At 37.8% G+C, this 8,580-nt stretch overlaps 1 pseudogene; it reads left to right on the top strand.

The window, feature by feature from the left end:
- Positions 1 to 5,825: 5,825 nt before the first annotated feature.
- LOC120109291 lies at positions 5,826 to 5,923 on the top strand (annotated as a pseudogene).
- The last annotated feature ends 2,657 nt before the right edge of the window (positions 5,924 to 8,580 follow it).

The following is an 8,580-nucleotide window of genomic DNA, read 5'->3' as shown; positions in this document are numbered from 1 at the left end:
TTTATTAGAACCTGATCCATCAAATTTTCAGAATATCATTTGTTGACTAAATTTGTCAAGAATGGTTCGCATATAAAGAAAGAGCTATCAATTCCAACTAAACAACCTGGGTACACAGAGGTCCAATACAATGGAGTCAAACCAGCCATTACCACATGTCACTAGGTTCAGTCCAACCAACCCTATTCATGCTTATTGTTATTTTTATTTTTAAAACACATATGACGATTACAATAGTCCAACCCCATTAGGCTCTAGTAAGATCCGTGTAGCGAGCTTTCAGCCAATGACCCCCGATCCAGTTGGCTCAAGACATTAGGTGAAACACCCCTCGGGCTTAATTACTCGAATCAGACTACGCCACGAGGACAGACTTGTCATCATGAGGATTTTTTTGTTTTTTTTTCAATAAAAGAGAAGATAGACTGAACCATATAAATATTTTTATTATATATGTGACTGCATCGTGACTATAGGTCAACCAAGGTCGGATCATAAGGTACTTAAGTAATCTAGTCGGGATATTCAACCTCTATCTTTATGTGAAAACCAAATCCTGAATCTTATGGTACGAACAGGGATACTCATACTTCTTTTATGGATAAGGCTAACAAAAATGCAGTTAACAAATATGAACTCCTGAGGCCTTCCTATTGTCATTAAGTACACGTGTGGGGATCTAATAATAGGTCTCTGATCAGTCATAGTATGCATGTGTTCCTTGCCTTAATAGTTGCACAAACTCAATATGAAAATACATGTGCATTTGCTCAGAAAAGAAAGCAATAGAATAAATCAAATGCAAAAACAAGTTTTTTTTTTTTTTTTTTTTGGGATCAAAATATTTCCCTCCCCCCAACTTAAACATTGCATTGTCCTCAATGTAAAAAAATGCAAGAAAACTATATATGAGAGACAATAGAGAAAATAATAGAGAGAAGAAGAATACCTTGAGTTGTTGATTTTCAGAAAAGAAAACCTACAAAATAAGAAGAAAACTAGAAATAAAAGAAAAATAATAATAATTCTAACTAATATACACATACCTTGGCCTTCATGTTCAGTCATAAGAAGGCTCCCCCAAGGAAAAGGAGTCCTCTTCATCTGCAAAATTTTCAAGAAAAGGTTTTAATCTGTGTCCATTAACCTTAAAAATTTTGCCATCCTGTAGATTCTCAATTTCAATTGCCCCGTGTGGAAAAACAGTTTTTACAATGAAAGGATCTGTCCATCTTGATCGTAACTTTCCAGGAAACAGATGTAAGCGAGAGTCATACAAAAAAACCTTTTGTGCAGGCTCAAAAGATTTTCTTAGAGTTGAGTTATCATGCCTAATTTTCATTCGTTCTTTACAAAGTCTAGCATTGTCATACGCATCCCAACGAATTTCATTCAACTCACTTAATTGTAATTTTCGAGCTAAACCAGCATCGGACAATTCAAAGTTTAATTTTCTAATGGCCCAATATGATTTATGCTCTATTTCAACAGGTAGATGACATGCTTTTCCATAGACTAGCCGATACGGGGACATACCAAGAATAGTTTTATAAGCAGTACGGTAAGCCCACAATGCGTCAGAAAGTTTTAAAGACCAGTCTTTGCGTGATGGATTCACCGTTTTCTCTAAAATTCGTTTAATCTCCCGATTGGCTAACTCTACTTGGCCACTAGTCTGCGGGTGATAAGGAGTTGCAATTCTATGAGTGATACCGTACTTTCGTAATAGGATCTCAAAAGGCTTATTACAGAAATGTTTTCCCCCATCACTTATTATAACCTTGGGCATTCCAAACCGTGAAAAAATATTTTCTTTAAGAAATTTCAAAACAGGTTTGTGATCATTAGTTCTACAGGCAACAGCTTCTACCCATTTTGACACATACTCAACACCAACTAAAATATACTCATATCCAAAAGACGGTGGAAATGGGCCCATAAAATCCATGCCCCACATGTCAAAAATTTTAATAGCAGTAATGGGCTGAAGAGGCATCATTTGCCTACGAGTTAGACTTCCAATACGTTGACATGGGTCACATGTCCTACAGAACTCATGGGCATCTTTAAATAGTGTAGGCCAATAAAAACCACATTGTAACACCTTAGCTGCTGTTTTCTTAGATGCAAAGTGTCCTCCGCAAGCACTGGCATGACAAAAAGAGAGTACACTTTGAATCTCATGATCCGGTATGCATCTTCTAAAGATTTGATCATTGCAATACTTGAACAAATAGGGGGCATCATAATAATAATTTCTTACTTCATGCAAGAAATTATTCTTATCATTCGATCCCCAATGCTCCGGCATCCAGTTAGTGACAAGAAAGTTTACAATATCAGCATACCATGGCATAGTAGAAAGTGCAAACAATTGCTCTTCAGGGAACGAGTCCTTGATGGGCAACTGTGGCACCGAATCATTAAAAACTAGCCGTGATAAATGGTCAGCAACTACATTTTCTACTCCCTTTTTATCTTTGATAGTGATGTCAAATTCTTGGAGTAAAAGTATCCATCGTATTAAGCGTGGTTTGGCATCTTTCTTATCCAATAAATATTTTAGCGCTGCATGATCTGTAAAGATAACAATAGGAGCACCAAGGATATAAGAACGAAATTTGTCTAATGCAAATACTACTGCAAGCAATTCCTTCTCGGTGGTGGTGTAATTCATTTGAGCATCATTTAAGGTTTTGCTTGCATAGTAGATGACATATGGCTTATTATCCTTGCGTTGTCCTAGGACAGCTCCTATCGCATAGTCACTAGCATCGCACATGATCTCAAAAGGTGATGACCAATCAGGTGGTCGCACGATGGGTGCAGTGCTAAGCATAGCCTTCAATTTTTCGAATGCATCTTGACAGGTTTCGGTCCAATCGAACGGTGTATCAAGGGATAAGAGGTTACATAATGGTCGAGCTATGACACTAAAGTCCTTGATGAACCTCCTATAAAATCCCGCGTGACCCAAAAATGATCTAACATCTCTAACCGTTTTGGGTGCAGGTAGCTTGGCGATTAAGTCAATCTTGGCTCTATCAACTTCCATGCCCTTCGATGAAACAATATGTCCTAGGATAATTCCCTTTGGCACCATGAAGTGGCATTTCTCCCAATTCAGTATCAGGTTCTTTTCTATACACCGAGCTAAGACAGCTTGTAAATGTAGTAAACAATCATCAAAAGAATCGCCAAAAACAGAAAAATCATCCATGAACACTTCCAAAAACTTCTCGTTCATGTCTTCAAAAATACTGAGCATGCATCTTTGAAATGTTGCAGGTGCATTACATAACCCGAACGGCATCCGACGAAAAGCGAATGTACCAAAAGGACAAGTGAAAGTAGTCTTCTCTTGATCTTCTGGTGAAATCTCGATTTGGTAGTATCCGGAATAGCCATCGAGAAAATAATAAAAATTATGTCCTGCAACTCTTTCCAAAACTTGGTCTAGGAAGGGTAAGGGAAAGTGATCTTTTCTAGTGACCAAATTCAATTTTCGGTAGTCAACACACATGCGCCAACTCGTCGGAACACGAGTTGGGACTAGTTCACCCTGCTCATTTTTGACTACCGTCATACCCGACTTCTTAGGAACGACTTGAGTAGGACTTACCCATTTACTGTCAGAAATTGGGTAAATAATACCCACGTCAAGCAACTTGAGGACTTCTGCTTTAACCACATCTCTCATCGTAGGATTCAACCTGCGTTGCATTTGCCTTGTGGTTTTGGCATTGTCCTCCAAATATATCCGGTGCGTGCAAATTAAAGGGCTAATACCCTTCAAGTCGGCAATAGACCATCCTAAAGCTCCCTTATATTTCGTTAGAACACCAAGTAATTTTCTTTCTTGGGCATGATCCAAATCAGATGAGATGATTATAGGAAATGTGTCCTTGGATCCAAGAAAGGCATACTTGAGTTCCTTCGGTAAAGGTTTCAACTCGAGCTTAGGTGTTTGTTCATGGGATGGTACTATCTTTGCTTTTAGAGGTGGCAACTGTTCAAATTCCTCTATTCTTGGTCTCCACCCATTGACCATCATGACATCCGAGTTATCTAAAATAGGTGGGACCATATCATCAGCAGTACCTTTAGAACACCAATCTATCAAACCATTGTCGGCCGATTCAGTAAATGTTTCTTTTAACAAATATTCTTCCGCAATGGTTTCAACCCATTCAACTTCTTTACTTTCTTCATGATCACTGGGTTGTTTGCCTATACTAAAGACGTTCAGTTCCAAAGTCATATTGCCAAAAGAAAGCTTCATGATACCATTCCTACAATTGATCAATGCATTAGAAGTTGCAAGGAATGGACGTCCTAAGATGACTGGAATCTGAGATGGTGAATTGGAAGCCGGATGTGTGTCCAGTACGATAAAGTCGACAGGAAAATAGAACTTGTCTACTTGGACCAACACATCTTCGATAATCCCTCTAGGGACCTTCACTGACCGGTCAGCTAATTGTAAGGTCACAGTTGTTGGCTTCAACTCACCCAAACCGAGTTGCTCATATACCGTATATGGCAACAAATTCACACTCGCTCCTAAATCTAACAATGCTCGCTCAATCCTAAAATTGCCAATGATGCACGAGATAGTTGGGCAACCTGGATCCTTATATTTAGGGAGAATGTTATGCTGTAAAATTGCACTTACATTTTCAGCCAAAAATGCCTTCTTCTTGACATTTAAACGACGCTTGACAGTGCATAAATCTTTTAAAAATTTTGCATAGGAAGGCACTTGTTTGATTGCATCAAGAAGAGGTACATTGATTTTTACTTGCTTAAAAAGCTCAAGAATTTCAGAGTTTGGTTCAAGCTTTTGCAAGGGCTTTAATCTTTGTGGAAATGGTGCAGGAAAAGGACATTTGATTTTTTTAGTAGATGTTGGTGCTTCGGTTTCTTCGTTATCCTTTTCTTTTGTCTTTAAAGGGTCAGAATCAGGTATGGCTTGAGTTTGTTCTGGGACTGGTCGGTCAATAATCTTTCCACTTCGCAAAGTTATTATACTCTTTGCTTGCTCTTTATGCGAAGTTGAAGATGATGCATTACTACCGCCATAGACTTGAGGATTAGGTTGTGGTTGAGCTGGTAGCTTACCTTTCTCTTGAGCACTTAAAACAGTGGTCAGCGTTGTCAGTTGATTTCTTAATTCATCATTGATTTTGGCTTGACCTTGCATGAAAGATTGCAAAGTTTCTTCGAGACTGGATTTTTGAGGGGGTGGGTGTGCATAATGAGGTTGCGGAGGTGGAGGAGTTGGGTTATATACTTGTTGAGGTTGGTCATTCCTCCACCTGAAATTTGGATGGTTCTTCCATCCAGGGTTGTAAGTACCCGAAAAAGGATTATTGAAAGATTTTTGATAGGTATTCATAACATTGGCCTGATCGTGCAAGACTTCCTTGAATGCGGGTATTGTGGGGCAATCAGTGATGAGATGGCCAGGCATCTCGCAAATCCTACAACACTCGTTGTTATGTTCTACGGTCTTGACGGGTTCAATCCTTCTAAGTTCAATTTCCTCTACCTTCCTAGTAAGGGCTGCCATTTTAGCCTGAATATCATCCTGAGTATTAAGGTTGTAAAGGCCCCCGTGTGGAATGCTAGTAGGCTTAGGCAAAGGTTTATTCACTCTATCCCCTGTATCCCATAATTGTGCAGTCTCTGCGAGAGAGTCTAAATAGTCCCATGCCTCATCGGGTTGCTTTTTCAGAAATAGACCATTGCACATAGTCTCTATAAATTGTTTTAATTGTGGAGACAATCCCTCATAAAAGAAACTAATGGTTCTCCATGTTTCAAACCCATGATGAGGACAAGAGAGTAGCAAATCTTTAAATCTCTCCCAGCATTCATAAAATGTTTCATGGTCTTTTTGTTGGAAATTACTAATGTGCCTTTTCAAAAAATTAGTCCTTTGTGCGGGAAAGAACTTTTTTAAGAATTCTCTTTGCATATCATGCCATGTTCCTAACGATCTTGGTCTCAAGGAGTTCAGCCATGTTTTGGCTTTATCCTTCAAAGAAAAAGGAAACAAAGTTAATTTAAAGACATCTTCCGATACATTTGGCACTCTAAATGTGATGCTAATTTTCTCAAAATCCTTAAGGTGAAGATAAGGGTTCTCGGATTCCATTCCATGATACTTGGGCAGCAATTGAATTACTCCTGGTTTGATTTCAAAGTGTCCTACGTTTTCAGGAATAATCATACATGAAGGTTGACTAGTCCTAGTGGGATGTAAATATTGTCGAAGTGTCATAACTGGGGGTCTACCTTCATCACCATGGTGACTTCCTACATCATCAGAAAAATTTGCCATCTCACAAGGTGTGAGATACTGCGAAGGAATTTCAAGGATGTGTCCTAAGGGATGATCTAAAGTTGTACGACTTAGTCGACCGGTGTCGTCCCTATTCCAACTTAGCATACAAAATTTGATTAAATTTTTTTTTTTATATTTTTTTTGTAAATTTAATAATTTTTTTTTATTTTTTTTATGTTTTTTTTTAAAAAAAATAAATATAAATGTAAGTACCAACTAAAGATACCCTAAAACTACACCCTAAAACAAAAATCTATTCACAATCAAACATGCAACTAAACATTACACCTCAATTTCTAATGTTTTTTCTAAATTTCTAGACAGCTCCTAACTGGTTTGAAGAGGGCACCTAAGCCTCCAATCTGGTCTAATGAACCGAGTTGACCAGGTAAGCACCCAGGTAAGTGGAGGGGTCACGATGCGTTCGCAAAGGTCCCACTTAAAACCCACTTGCCTCGAATAGATGAACTGTCTTCCTTATAGGGACCAAGCTTGCCTAGACATCAACTAAGCCACAGAGCGAAATTGGTGCAACTTTTGGTGGTCTTCATCCTATTGAGCTCGAATGTCCTTAGGGGCCAATGTCTAGTTGATTTTACTTAAGCTTAGGATATTTATACAATGGGGTGATTTTTGGGCTAAGGACGAGTGATGAAATCCCGACCTTATCTTTTTAAATGGGTTCAGCCCTTAGAATATTTTATGCTGATGCCTTATACTATATGCAACAATCAAGAGATTTTTTTTTTTAATGTTTTATGACATGACATTAAATTTCATTGAATAAGTGATCAAGCAAATTATTTATTATTTTTTTTAAAAAAATTTTATGAGTCGAAGTTTGAAACTTGAATTCTGAAATTTGAATTTAAAATTTTAGGTTTTCTATTTTTTTTAATTTAATTTTTAATTAGCAACAAGGGTTAATGAGATATGATAACAATAAAATTCTGATTCTAAAACAATTAAGTGCAGAAAATTCAAAACAGAAAGCAGTAAAGTTTCATATTAATATAATGGTCGTAAAAGTATCAGAATATCAATCAGACCGTTCGGATGAAAGAAACATGTGTCCTACAGCTGCCGACGAAATTTGAGTGCAATCAGACGGTGGATTGCTCAGATATCAGAGTTTGATGCAGACTATGCAGGGAATAAAAAAAACAGCAATAATTTTTTTTTTTTTTTAGTTTTAGTTTTACTATATTGTTCAATCTAACTGATAGGGTACTAATTAAATCTAAAACTATACTAATAACTAAGCCGTTCCCCGGCAACGGCGCCAAAAACTTGATGCAAAAATAAAATTATTCTCCCAAGTGCAGGAGAATCGCACAAGTAGTAAATTCTCGGGAGTCCGAGGTCGAATCCTCAGGAAACGAAATATATATGAGATTATTTAATATAATTTTAGATTAATTAATTCAATAAATATGTGGATTAAAATTATATTTTGATTTTCAGAAATTAAAATGCAGAGAATAATAAACACAATTCAATGAAATAAAAATGGTAGGGATCTGGAATCCCCCTTGATGATATTGCATCCAAGGAATAAACTCTATGGTTCTTGATTTAAGATTTAATGTAGGATAGATCTAATCATGGTATATGTTTCATGAACATATGAACTCAATTTCTAAGCATTCGTCGTGCTTTCTACGTCTACGACGAATCAAATACTAAAGCAATCCATATATCAATAATCATAATCCATTTAAGAACTATCTACGAAATAACTATGTATGGATCAAAAACATATCAGTAAATATAATTCATTCAAGGCAAAAGTTTAGAGTTTACTTCAAAGAGCAATACATCAAAGGTTCATCCATCTCCCTCCCTAGGACTTTAGCCACTCATTGAAAACTTTAATCCCTCTTTCATTTTCTTTCTTTCCCCTTTTTTTTTTTTCTTTTCGGAAACAGGGCCTCCCCTGTTTCTTTTTTTCTTTTCGGATGGCAGAGGCCCTCCTCTGTTTTTTTTTTCAATGGGAAAGAATGAGAACTACCTCTTCCCAGCCGAGAGAGCCTTTATATCTCTCGATGGACCCCCTGATCACACGGGATGCTCCTCTCATGCTGGCTACCGAGTATCCCGGACGTGGATAGGCTGAGAGGCGGAAGAAGCAGGCGGACGCTTGTGACATGGGCTCGGCTGAAGCACGAGTCCGGAAGACGAGCGGATGGATCGGAAGGAAGCACGGACGCGGGTGATGCCTCGCGGGATGC

Source organism: Phoenix dactylifera, unplaced genomic scaffold (assembly GCF_009389715.1).
Source record: "Phoenix dactylifera cultivar Barhee BC4 unplaced genomic scaffold, palm_55x_up_171113_PBpolish2nd_filt_p 001989F, whole genome shotgun sequence".
In the NCBI taxonomy this organism is placed as follows: Eukaryota; Viridiplantae; Streptophyta; class Magnoliopsida; order Arecales; family Arecaceae; genus Phoenix; species Phoenix dactylifera.
The sequence above is the reverse complement of the archived record's forward strand: the minus strand, read 5'-3'. Positions and strand labels throughout refer to the sequence as shown.